The 9,520-nt window shown below is 39.6% G+C and overlaps 35 non-coding genes across 35 annotated transcripts; all 35 read right to left on the bottom strand.

The window, feature by feature from the left end:
• Positions 1 to 143: 143 nt before the first annotated feature.
• Positions 144 to 215, bottom strand: Trnae-cuc (transfer RNA glutamic acid (anticodon CUC)). The gene has a single exon. It is a non-coding gene; the product is annotated as a tRNA-Glu (tRNA).
• Positions 216 to 302: 87 nt separating this feature from the next.
• Positions 303 to 374, bottom strand: Trnae-uuc (transfer RNA glutamic acid (anticodon UUC)). Its single transcript has one exon. It is a non-coding gene; the product is annotated as a tRNA-Glu (tRNA).
• A 180-nt stretch (positions 375 to 554) lies between these two features.
• On the bottom strand, positions 555 to 627 carry Trnak-uuu (transfer RNA lysine (anticodon UUU)). The gene has a single exon. It is a non-coding gene; the product is annotated as a tRNA-Lys (tRNA).
• A 177-nt stretch (positions 628 to 804) lies between these two features.
• On the bottom strand, positions 805 to 876 carry Trnae-cuc (transfer RNA glutamic acid (anticodon CUC)). The gene has a single exon. It is a non-coding gene; the product is annotated as a tRNA-Glu (tRNA).
• An 87-nt stretch (positions 877 to 963) lies between these two features.
• On the bottom strand, positions 964 to 1,035 carry Trnae-uuc (transfer RNA glutamic acid (anticodon UUC)). Its single transcript has one exon. It is a non-coding gene; the product is annotated as a tRNA-Glu (tRNA).
• A 179-nt stretch (positions 1,036 to 1,214) lies between these two features.
• On the bottom strand, positions 1,215 to 1,287 carry Trnak-uuu (transfer RNA lysine (anticodon UUU)). Its single transcript has one exon. It is a non-coding gene; the product is annotated as a tRNA-Lys (tRNA).
• Positions 1,288 to 1,464: 177 nt separating this feature from the next.
• Trnae-cuc (transfer RNA glutamic acid (anticodon CUC)) lies at positions 1,465 to 1,536 on the bottom strand. Its single transcript has one exon. It is a non-coding gene; the product is annotated as a tRNA-Glu (tRNA).
• A 338-nt stretch (positions 1,537 to 1,874) lies between these two features.
• Trnak-uuu (transfer RNA lysine (anticodon UUU)) lies at positions 1,875 to 1,947 on the bottom strand. The gene has a single exon. It is a non-coding gene; the product is annotated as a tRNA-Lys (tRNA).
• Positions 1,948 to 2,281: 334 nt separating this feature from the next.
• Trnae-uuc (transfer RNA glutamic acid (anticodon UUC)) lies at positions 2,282 to 2,353 on the bottom strand. Its single transcript has one exon. It is a non-coding gene; the product is annotated as a tRNA-Glu (tRNA).
• Positions 2,354 to 2,533: 180 nt separating this feature from the next.
• Positions 2,534 to 2,606, bottom strand: Trnak-uuu (transfer RNA lysine (anticodon UUU)). The gene has a single exon. It is a non-coding gene; the product is annotated as a tRNA-Lys (tRNA).
• A 177-nt stretch (positions 2,607 to 2,783) lies between these two features.
• Positions 2,784 to 2,855, bottom strand: Trnae-cuc (transfer RNA glutamic acid (anticodon CUC)). Its single transcript has one exon. It is a non-coding gene; the product is annotated as a tRNA-Glu (tRNA).
• Positions 2,856 to 3,194: 339 nt separating this feature from the next.
• Positions 3,195 to 3,267, bottom strand: Trnak-uuu (transfer RNA lysine (anticodon UUU)). The gene has a single exon. It is a non-coding gene; the product is annotated as a tRNA-Lys (tRNA).
• A 175-nt stretch (positions 3,268 to 3,442) lies between these two features.
• Positions 3,443 to 3,514, bottom strand: Trnae-cuc (transfer RNA glutamic acid (anticodon CUC)). The gene has a single exon. It is a non-coding gene; the product is annotated as a tRNA-Glu (tRNA).
• Positions 3,515 to 3,775: 261 nt separating this feature from the next.
• On the bottom strand, positions 3,776 to 3,848 carry Trnak-uuu (transfer RNA lysine (anticodon UUU)). Its single transcript has one exon. It is a non-coding gene; the product is annotated as a tRNA-Lys (tRNA).
• Positions 3,849 to 4,023: 175 nt separating this feature from the next.
• Positions 4,024 to 4,095, bottom strand: Trnae-cuc (transfer RNA glutamic acid (anticodon CUC)). The gene has a single exon. It is a non-coding gene; the product is annotated as a tRNA-Glu (tRNA).
• Positions 4,096 to 4,182: 87 nt separating this feature from the next.
• On the bottom strand, positions 4,183 to 4,254 carry Trnae-uuc (transfer RNA glutamic acid (anticodon UUC)). The gene has a single exon. It is a non-coding gene; the product is annotated as a tRNA-Glu (tRNA).
• An 87-nt stretch (positions 4,255 to 4,341) lies between these two features.
• Positions 4,342 to 4,413, bottom strand: Trnae-cuc (transfer RNA glutamic acid (anticodon CUC)). The gene has a single exon. It is a non-coding gene; the product is annotated as a tRNA-Glu (tRNA).
• An 87-nt stretch (positions 4,414 to 4,500) lies between these two features.
• On the bottom strand, positions 4,501 to 4,572 carry Trnae-uuc (transfer RNA glutamic acid (anticodon UUC)). Its single transcript has one exon. It is a non-coding gene; the product is annotated as a tRNA-Glu (tRNA).
• Positions 4,573 to 4,999: 427 nt separating this feature from the next.
• Trnae-cuc (transfer RNA glutamic acid (anticodon CUC)) lies at positions 5,000 to 5,071 on the bottom strand. The gene has a single exon. It is a non-coding gene; the product is annotated as a tRNA-Glu (tRNA).
• A 339-nt stretch (positions 5,072 to 5,410) lies between these two features.
• On the bottom strand, positions 5,411 to 5,483 carry Trnak-uuu (transfer RNA lysine (anticodon UUU)). The gene has a single exon. It is a non-coding gene; the product is annotated as a tRNA-Lys (tRNA).
• A 177-nt stretch (positions 5,484 to 5,660) lies between these two features.
• Positions 5,661 to 5,732, bottom strand: Trnae-cuc (transfer RNA glutamic acid (anticodon CUC)). Its single transcript has one exon. It is a non-coding gene; the product is annotated as a tRNA-Glu (tRNA).
• Positions 5,733 to 6,071: 339 nt separating this feature from the next.
• On the bottom strand, positions 6,072 to 6,144 carry Trnak-uuu (transfer RNA lysine (anticodon UUU)). Its single transcript has one exon. It is a non-coding gene; the product is annotated as a tRNA-Lys (tRNA).
• A 178-nt stretch (positions 6,145 to 6,322) lies between these two features.
• Positions 6,323 to 6,394, bottom strand: Trnae-cuc (transfer RNA glutamic acid (anticodon CUC)). Its single transcript has one exon. It is a non-coding gene; the product is annotated as a tRNA-Glu (tRNA).
• Positions 6,395 to 6,481: 87 nt separating this feature from the next.
• On the bottom strand, positions 6,482 to 6,553 carry Trnae-uuc (transfer RNA glutamic acid (anticodon UUC)). The gene has a single exon. It is a non-coding gene; the product is annotated as a tRNA-Glu (tRNA).
• Positions 6,554 to 6,733: 180 nt separating this feature from the next.
• On the bottom strand, positions 6,734 to 6,806 carry Trnak-uuu (transfer RNA lysine (anticodon UUU)). The gene has a single exon. It is a non-coding gene; the product is annotated as a tRNA-Lys (tRNA).
• A 175-nt stretch (positions 6,807 to 6,981) lies between these two features.
• On the bottom strand, positions 6,982 to 7,053 carry Trnae-cuc (transfer RNA glutamic acid (anticodon CUC)). The gene has a single exon. It is a non-coding gene; the product is annotated as a tRNA-Glu (tRNA).
• Positions 7,054 to 7,140: 87 nt separating this feature from the next.
• On the bottom strand, positions 7,141 to 7,212 carry Trnae-uuc (transfer RNA glutamic acid (anticodon UUC)). The gene has a single exon. It is a non-coding gene; the product is annotated as a tRNA-Glu (tRNA).
• Positions 7,213 to 7,299: 87 nt separating this feature from the next.
• Trnae-cuc (transfer RNA glutamic acid (anticodon CUC)) lies at positions 7,300 to 7,371 on the bottom strand. The gene has a single exon. It is a non-coding gene; the product is annotated as a tRNA-Glu (tRNA).
• Positions 7,372 to 7,458: 87 nt separating this feature from the next.
• Trnae-uuc (transfer RNA glutamic acid (anticodon UUC)) lies at positions 7,459 to 7,530 on the bottom strand. Its single transcript has one exon. It is a non-coding gene; the product is annotated as a tRNA-Glu (tRNA).
• A 427-nt stretch (positions 7,531 to 7,957) lies between these two features.
• Trnae-cuc (transfer RNA glutamic acid (anticodon CUC)) lies at positions 7,958 to 8,029 on the bottom strand. The gene has a single exon. It is a non-coding gene; the product is annotated as a tRNA-Glu (tRNA).
• Positions 8,030 to 8,368: 339 nt separating this feature from the next.
• On the bottom strand, positions 8,369 to 8,441 carry Trnak-uuu (transfer RNA lysine (anticodon UUU)). The gene has a single exon. It is a non-coding gene; the product is annotated as a tRNA-Lys (tRNA).
• A 177-nt stretch (positions 8,442 to 8,618) lies between these two features.
• Positions 8,619 to 8,690, bottom strand: Trnae-cuc (transfer RNA glutamic acid (anticodon CUC)). The gene has a single exon. It is a non-coding gene; the product is annotated as a tRNA-Glu (tRNA).
• A 336-nt stretch (positions 8,691 to 9,026) lies between these two features.
• Positions 9,027 to 9,099, bottom strand: Trnak-uuu (transfer RNA lysine (anticodon UUU)). The gene has a single exon. It is a non-coding gene; the product is annotated as a tRNA-Lys (tRNA).
• A 178-nt stretch (positions 9,100 to 9,277) lies between these two features.
• On the bottom strand, positions 9,278 to 9,349 carry Trnae-cuc (transfer RNA glutamic acid (anticodon CUC)). The gene has a single exon. It is a non-coding gene; the product is annotated as a tRNA-Glu (tRNA).
• An 87-nt stretch (positions 9,350 to 9,436) lies between these two features.
• Positions 9,437 to 9,508, bottom strand: Trnae-uuc (transfer RNA glutamic acid (anticodon UUC)). Its single transcript has one exon. It is a non-coding gene; the product is annotated as a tRNA-Glu (tRNA).
• Between the last annotated feature and the right edge of the window lie 12 nt (positions 9,509 to 9,520).

Below are 9,520 nucleotides of genomic sequence, written 5' to 3'. Positions count from 1 at the left end.
ATTGCCGACAAAATACGGTCACATAATGAGCTATAAAAGAGGGTAAACCATAGTTGAATCAACAGTAAGAATCTTAGTTTATATTTGCAAAGAGGCAAATTGTGGTAGTAGGGGGATACTAGTTCAGTTCAAAAGAAAAAAGTTTCCCAGACCGGGAATTGAACCCGGGCCGCCTGGGTGAGAGCCAGGAATCCTAACCACTAGACCATCTGGGAGATGTCTTTGCTCAGTACAGGGATATTTGAAACCAATACAAAATAATTTTCGCGGCAGTTAAAGGTTTTTTAGTAACAATGAAATAATTCCCAGACCGGGAATTGAACCCGGGCCGCCTGGGTGAAAGCCAGGAATCCTAACCACTAGACCATCTGGGAGACCTTGACTAATTACAACGAGAGGTATGAAGCAAATACCATACTTAAAAAATCAATTTCAATAGTTTCGTTTTTAAATCGTAAAGGAATTAATACAGATGATCCTAAACAAGATCTGCTCATAAACAAACAAAAATTCTCAAAATTCTAATTTTATTTAGAAATTTGTAATAAAATGTGCGCCCGATAAGGGACTTGAACCCTTGACCGTTGGATTAAAAGTCCAACGCTCTACCGACTGAGCTAACCGGGCGTTAAGAAATGTTTATTTCTCTCAAGATAAGTGTATTGCCGACAAAAACCGGTCAGATAATGAGCTATAAGAGAGGGTAAACCATCGTTGCATCAACAGTAAGAATCTTAGTTTATATTTGCATAGAGGCACACTGTGGTAGTAGGGGGATACTAGTTGAGTTTAAAAGAAAAAAATTTCCCAGACCGGGAATTGAACCCGGGCCGCCTGGGTGAGAGCCAGGAATCCTAACCACTAGACCATCTGGGAGATGTCTTTGCTCAGTACAGGGATATTTGAAACCAATACACAATATTTATCTCGGCAGTTAAAGGTTTTTTAGTAACAAAGAAATAATTCCCAGACCGGGAATTGAACCCGGGCCGCCTGGGTGAAAGCCAGGAATCCTAACCACTAGACCATCTGGGAGACGTTGACTAATTACAACGAGAGGTATGAAGCAAATACCATACTTAAAAAATCTATTTCAATAGTTTCGTTTTTAAATCGTAAAGGAATTAATACAGATGATCCTAAACAAGATCTGCTCATATACGAACAAAAATTCTCAAAATTCAAATTTTATTTAGAACTTGTAATAAAATTTTCGCCCGATAAGGGACTTGAACCCTTGACCGTTGGATTAAAAGTACAACGCTCTACCGACTGAGCTAACCGGGCGTTAAGAAATGTTTATTTCTCTCAAGATAAGTGTATTGCCGACAAAAACCGGTCACATAATGAGCTATAAAAGAGGGTAAACCATCGTTGCATCAACAGTAAGAATCTTAGTTTATATTTGCATAGAGGTACATTGTGGTAGTAGGGGGATACTAGTTCAGTTCAAAAGAAAAAAATTTCCCAGACCGGGAATTGAACCCGGCCCGCCTGGGTGAGAGCCAGGAATCCTAACCACTAGACCATCTGGGAGATGTCTTTGCCCAGGACAGGGATATTTGAAACCAATACACAATATTTATCTCGGCAGTTAAAGTTTTTTAGTAACAAAGAATAAATTCCCAGACCGGGAATTGAACCCGGGACGCCTGGGTGAAAGCCAGGAATCCTAACCACTACACCATCTGGGAGACGTTGACTAATTACAACGAGAGGTATGAAGCAAATACCATACTTAAAAAATCAATTTCAATAGTTTTTGTTTTGAATTGTAAAGGAATTGAGACAGATTATCCTACACAAAATCTGCTCATATACGAACAAAAATTCTCAAAATACAAATTTTATTTAGAAATTTGTAATAAAATTTGCGCCCGATAAGGGACTTGAACCCTTGACCGTTGGATTAAAAGTCCAACGCTCTACCGACTGAGCTAACCGGGCGTTAAGAAATGTTTATTTCTCTCAAAATAAGTGTATTGCCGACAAAATACGGTCACATAATGAGCTATAAAAGAGGGTAAACCATCGTTGTGTCAACAGTAAGAATCTTAGTTTATATTTGCATAGAGGCACAATGTGGTAGTAGGGATACTAGTTCAGTTTAAAAGAAAAAAGTTTCCCAGACCGGCAATTGAACCCGGGCCGCCTGGGTGAAAGCAAGGAATCCTAACCACTAGACCATCTGGGAGATGTCTTTGCTCAGTACAGGGATATTTGAAACCAATACAAAACAATTTTCTCGGCAGTTAAAGGTTTTTTAGTAGCAATGAAATAATTCCCAGACCGGGAATTGAACCCGGGCCGCCTGGGTGAAAGTCAGGAATCCTAACCACTAGACCATCTGGGAGACGTTGACTAATTACAACGAGAGGTATGAAGCAAATACCATACTTAAAAAATCAATTTCAATAGTTTCGTTTTTAAATCGTAAAGGAATTAATACAGATGATCCTAAAAAAGATCTGCTCATATACGAACAAAAATTCTCAAAATACAAATTTTATTTAGAAATTTGTAATAAAATTTGCGTCCGATAAGGGACTTGAACCCTTGACCGTTGGATTAAAAGTCCAACGCTCTACCGACTGAGCTAACCGGGCGTTAAGAAATTTTTATTTCTCTCAAAATAAGTGTATTGCCGACAAAATACGGTCACATAATGAGCTATAAAAGAGGGTAAACCATCGTTGTGTCAACAGTAAGAATCTTAGTTTATATTTGCATAGAGGCACACTGTGGTAGTAGGGGGATACTAGTTCAGTTCAAAAGAAAAAAATTTCCCAGACCGGGAATTGAACCCGGGCCGCCTGGGTGAGAGCCAGGAATCCTAACCACTAGACCATCTGGGAGATGTCTTTGCTCAAGACAGGGATATTTGAAACCAATACACAATATTTATATAGGCAGTTAAAGATTTTTTAGTAACAAAGAATAAATTCCCAGAAAGGGAATTGAACCCAGGACGCCTGGGTGAAAGCCAGGAATCCTAACCACTAGACCATCTGGGAGACGGTGACTACTTACAACGAGAGGTGTGAAGCACATACCATACTTAAAAAATCTATTTCAATAGTTTCCTTTTTAAATCGTAAAGGAATTAAGACAGATCATCCTAAATAAAATCTGCTCATCTACGAACAAAAATTCTCAAAATACAAATTTTATTTAGAAATTTGTTATGAAATTTGCGCCCGATAAGGGACTTGAACCCTTGACCGTTGGATTAAAAGTCCAACGCTCTACCGACTGAGCTAACCGGGCGTTGAGAAATGTTTATTTATCTCAAGATAAGTGTTTTGCCGACAAAAACCGGTCAGATAATGAGCTATAAAAGAGGGCAAACCATCGTTGCATCAACAGTAAGAATCTTAGTTTATATTTGCATAGAGGCACAATGTGGTAGTAGGGATACTAGTTCAGTTTAAAAGAAAAAAGTTTCCCAGACCGGGAATTGAACCCGGGCCGCCTGGGTGAGAGCCAGGAATCCTAACCACTAGACCATCTGGGAGATGTCTTTGCTCAGTTCAGGGATATTTGAAACCAATACACAATATTTATCTCGGCATCCTAACCACTAGACCATCTGGGAGACGTTGACTAATTACAACGAGAGGTATGATGCAAATACCATACTTAAAAAATCAATTTCAATAGTTTTGTTTTTAAATCGTAAAGGAATTAATACAGATGATCCTAAACAAGATCTGCTCATAAACAAACAAAAATTCTCAAAATTCTAATTTTATTTAGAAATTTGTAATAAAATGTGCGCCCGATAAGGGACTTGAACCCTTGACCGTTGGATGAAAAGTCCAACGCTCTACCGACTGAGCTAACCGGGCGTTGAGAAATGTTTATTTCTCTCAAGATAAGTGTATTGCTGACAAAAACCGGTCAGATAATGAGCTATAAGAGAGGGTAAACCATCGTTGCATCAACAGTAAGAATCTTAGTTTATATTTGCATAGAGGCACAATGTGGTAGTAGGGATACTAGTTCAGTTTAAAAGAAAAAAGTTTCCCAGACCGGGAATTGAACCCGGGCCGCCTGGGTGAGAGCCAGGAATCCTAACCACTAGACCATCTGGGAGATGTCTTTGCTCAGTACAGCGATATTTGAAACCAATACACAATATTTATCTCGGCAGTTAAAGGTTTTTTAGTAACAAAGAAATAATTCCCAGACCGGGAATTGAACCCGGGCCGACTGGGTGAAAGCCAGGAATCCTAACCACTAGACCATCTGGGAGATGTCTTTGTTCAGTACAGGGATATTTGAAACCAATGCACAATATTTATCTCGGCAGTTGAAGGTCTTTTAGTAACAAAGAATTAATTCCCAGACCGGGAATTGAACCCGGGCCGCCTGGGTGAGAGCCAGGAATCCTAACCACTAGACCATCTGGGAGATGTCTTTGTTCAGTACAGGGATATTTGAAACCAATGCACAATATTTATCTCGGCAGTTGAAGGTCTTTTAGCAACAAAGAATTAATTCCCAGACCGGGAATTGAACCCGGGCCGCCTGGGTGAAAGCCAGGAATCCTAACCACTAGACCATCTGGTAGACGTTGACTAATTACAACGAGAGGTATGAAACAAATACCATACTTAAAAAATCAATTTCAATAGTTTCGTTTTTAAATCGTAAGGAATAAATAGAGATGATCCTAAAAAAATCTGCTCATATAGGAACAAAAATTCCCAAATTCAAATTTTATTTAGAAACTTGTAATAAAATTTGCGCCCGATGAGGGACTTGAATCCTTGACCGTTGGATTAAAAGTCCAACGCTCTACCGACTGAGCTAATCGGGGGTTGAGAAATGTTTATTTCTCTCAAGATAAGTGTTTTGCCGACAAAAACCGGTCACATAATGAGCTATAAAAGAGGGTAAACCATCGTTGCATCAACAGTAAGAATCTTAGTTTATATTTGCATAGAGGTAAATTGTGGTAGTAGGGGGATACTAGTTCAATTCAAAAGAAAAAAGTTTCCCGGACCGGGAATTGAACCCGGGCCGCCTGGGTGAGAGCCAGGAATCCTAACCACTAGACCATCTGGGAGATGTCTTTGCTCAGTACAGGGATGTTTGAAACCAATGCACAATATTTATCTCGGCAGTTGAAGGTCTTTTAGTAACAATGAATTAATTCCCAGACCGGGAATTGAACCCGGGCCGCATGGGTGAAAGCCAGCAATCCTAACCACTAGACCATCTGGGAGCCGGTGACTACTTACAACGAGAGGTTTGAAGCAAATACCATACTTAAAAAATCAATTTCTATAGTTTCCTTTTTAAATCGTAAATGAATTAAGACAGATCATCCTAAACAAAATCTGCTCATATACGAACAAAAATTCTCAAAATACAAGTTTTGTTTAGAAATTTGTAATAAAATTTGCGCCCGATAAGGGACTTGAACCCTTGACCGTTGGATTAAAAGTCCAACGCTCTACCGACTGAGCTAACCGGGCGTTAAGAAATTTTTATTTCTCTCAAAATAAGTGTATTGCCGACAAAATACGGTCACATAATGAGCTATAAAAGAGGGTAAACCATCGTTGTGTCAACAGTAAGAATCTTAGTTTATATTTGCATAGAGGCAAATTGTGGTAGTAGGGGGATACTAGTTCAGTTTTAAAGAAAAAAGTTTCCCAGACCGGGAATTGAACCCAGGCCGCCTGGGTGAGAGCCAGGAATCCTAACCACTAGACCATCTGGGAGATGTCTTTGCTCAAGACAGGGATATTTGAAACCAATACACAATATTTATATCGGCAGTTAAAGATTTTTTAGTAACAAAGAATAAATTCCCAGAAAGGGAATTGAACCCAGGACGCCTGGGTGAAAGCCAGGAATCCTAACCACTAGACCATCTGGGAGACGGTGACTACTTACAACGAGAGGTGTGAAGCACATACCATACTTAAAAAATCTATTTCAATAGTTTCCTTTTTAAATCGTAAAGGAATTAAGACAGATCATCCTAAATAAAATCTGCTCATCTACGAACAAAAATTCTCAAAATACAAATTTTATTTAGAAATTTGTTATGAAATTTGCGCCCGATAAGGGACTTGAACCCTTGACCGTTGGATTAAAAGTCCAACGCTCTACCGACTGAGCTAACCGGGCGTTGAGAAATGTTTTATTTCTCTCAAAATAAGTGTATTGCCGACAAACAACGGTCACATAATGAGCTATAAAAGAGGGTAAACCATCGTTGCATCAACAGTAAGAATCTTAGTTTATATTTGCATAGAGGCAAATTGTGGTAGTAGGGGGATACTAGTTCAGTTTAAACGATTAAAGTTTCCCAGACCGGGAATTGAACCCGGGCCGCCTGGGTGAGAGCCAGGAATCCTAACCACTAGACCATCTGGGAGATGTCTTTGCTCAGTACAGGGATGTTTGAAACCAATACACAATATTTATCTCGGCAGTTAAAGGTTTTTTAGTAACAAAGAATTTATTCCCAGACCGGGAATTGAACCCGGGCCGCCTGGGTGAAAGCCAGGAATCCTAACCACTAGACCATCTGGGAGACGTTGACTAATTACAACGAGAGGTATAAAGCAAATACCATACTTAAAAAATCAATTTCAATAGTTTCGTTTTTAAATCGTAAAGGAATTAAAACAGATGATCCTAAACAAGATCTGCCTATATACGAACAAAAATTCTCAAAATTCTAATTTTATTTAGAAATTTGTAATAAAATGTGCGCCCGATAAGGGACTTGAACCCTTGACCGTTGGATGAAAAGTCCAACGCTCTACCGACTGAGCTAACCGGGCGTTGAGAAATGTTTATTTCTCTCAAGATAAGTGTATTGCTGACAAAAACCGGTCAGATAATGAGCTATAAGAGAGGGTAAACCATCGTTGCATCAACAGTAAGAATCTTAGTTTATATTTGCATAGAGGCACAATGTGGTAGTAGGGATACTAGTTCAGTTTAAAAGAAAAAAGTTTCCCAGACCGGGAATTGAACCCGGGCCGCCTGGGTGAGAGCCAGGAATCCTAACCACTAGACCATCTGGGAGATGTCTTTGCTCAGTACAGCGATATTTGAAACCAATACACAATATTTATCTCGGCAGTTAAAGGTTTTTTAGTAACAAAGAAATAATTCCCAGACCGGGAATTGAACCCGGGCCGACTGGGTGAAAGCCAGGAATCCTAACCACTAGACCATCTGGGAGATGTCTTTGTTCAGTACAGGGATATTTGAAACCAATGCACAATATTTATCTCGGCAGTTGAAGGTCTTTTAGTAACAAAGAATTAATTCCCAGACCGGGAATTGAACCCGGGCCGCCTGGGTGAGAGCCAGGAATCCTAACCACTAGACCATCTGGGAGATGTCTTTGTTCAGTACAGGGATATTTGAAACCAATGCACAATATTTATCTCGGCAGTTGAAGGTCTTTTAGCAACAAAGAATTAATTCCCAGACCGGGAATTGAACCCGGGCCGCCTGGGTGAAAGCCAGGAATCCTAACCACTAGACCATCTGGTAGACGTTGACTAATTACAACGAGAGGTATGAAACAAATACCATACTTAAAAAATCAATTTCAATAGTTTCGTTTTTAAATCGTAAGGAATAAATAGAGATGATCCTAAAAAAATCTGCTCATATAGGAACAAAAATTCCCAAATTCAAATTTTATTTAGAAACTTGTAATAAAATTTGCGCCCGATGAGGGACTTGAATCCTTGACCGTTGGATTAAAAGTCCAACGCTCTACCGACTGAGCTAATCGGGGGTTGAGAAATGTTTATTTCTCTCAAGATAAGTGTTTTGCCGACAAAAACCGGTCACATAATGAGCTATAAAAGAGGGTAAACCATCGTTGCATCAACAGTAAGAATCTTAGTTTATATTTGCATAGAGGTAAATTGTGGTAGTAGGGGGATACTAGTTCAATTCAAAAGAAAAAAGTTTCCCGGACCGGGAATTGAACCCGGGCCGCCTGGGTGAGAGCCAGGAATCCTAACCACTAGACCATCTGGGAGATGTCTTTGCTCAGTACAGGGATGTTTGAAACCAATGCACAATATTTATCTCGGCAGTTGAAGGTCTTTTAGTAACAATGAATTAATTCCCAGACCGGGAATTGAACCCGGGCCGCATGGGTGAAAGCCAGCAATCCTAACCACTAGACCATCTGGGAGCCGGTGACTACTTACAACGAGAGGTTTGAAGCAAATACCATACTTAAAAAATCAATTTCTATAGTTTCCTTTTTAAATCGTAAATGAATTAAGACAGATCATCCTAAACAAAATCTGCTCATATACGAACAAAAATTCTCAAAATACAAGTTTTGTTTAGAAATTTGTAATAAAATTTGCGCCCGATAAGGGACTTGAACCCTTGACCGTTGGATTAAAAGTCCAACGCTCTACCGACTGAGCTAACCGGGCGTTGAAAAATGTTCATTTCCCTCAAAATAAATGTATTGCCGACGAAAAACGGTCACAAAATGAGCTATAAAAGAGGCTAAACCATAGTTGAATCAACAGTAAGAAACTTAGTTTATATTTGCATAGAGGCAAATTGTGGTAGTAGGGGGATACTAGTTCAGTTTTAAAGAAAAAAGTTTCCCAGACCGGGAATTGAACCCAGGCCGCCTGGGTGAGAGCCAGGAATCCTAACCACTAGACCATCTGGGAGATGTCTTTGCTCAGTACAGGGATATTTGAAACCAATACACAAGATTTATCTCGGCAGTTGAAGGTCTTTTAATAACAAAGAAATAATTCCCAGACCGGGAATTGAACCCGGGCCGCCTGGGTGAAAGCCAGGAATCATAACACTAGACCATCTTGGAGACGGTGACTACTTACAACGAGGTGTGAAGCAAATACCATACTTAAAAAATCTATTTCAATAGTTTCCTTTTTAAATCGTAAAGGAATTAAGACAGATCATCCTAAACAAAATCTGCTCATCTACGAACAAAAATTCTCAAAATACAAATTTTATTTAGAAATTTGTTATAAAATTTGCGCCCGATAAGGGACTTGAACCCTTGACCGTTGGATTAAAAGTCCAACGCTCTACCGACTGAGCTAACCGGGCGTTGAGAAATGTTTTATTTCTCTCAAAATAAGTGTATTGCCGACAAACAACGGTCACATAATGAGCTATAAAAGAGGGTAAACCATCGTTGCATCAACAGTAAGAATCTTAGTTTATATTTGCATAGAGGCAAATTGTGGTAGTAGGGGGATACTAGTTCAGTTTAAACGATTAAAGTTTCCCAGACCGGGAATTAAACCCGGGCCGCCTGGGTGAGAGCCAGGAATCCTAACCACTAGACCATCTGGGAGATGTCTTTGCTCAGTACAGGGATGTTTGAAACCAATACACAATATTTATCTCGGCAGTTAAAGGTTTTTTAGTAACAAAGAATTTATTCCCAGACCGGGAATTGAACCCGGGCCGCCTGGGTGAAAGCCAGGAATCCTAACCACTAGACCATCTGGGAGACGTTGACTAA

This window comes from Ascidiella aspersa, chromosome 3 (assembly GCF_963924565.1).
Source record: "Ascidiella aspersa chromosome 3, kaAscAspe10.2, whole genome shotgun sequence".
In the NCBI taxonomy this organism is placed as follows: domain Eukaryota; kingdom Metazoa; phylum Chordata; class Ascidiacea; order Phlebobranchia; family Ascidiidae; genus Ascidiella; species Ascidiella aspersa.
The sequence above is the reverse complement of the archived record's forward strand: the minus strand, read 5'-3'. Positions and strand labels throughout refer to the sequence as shown.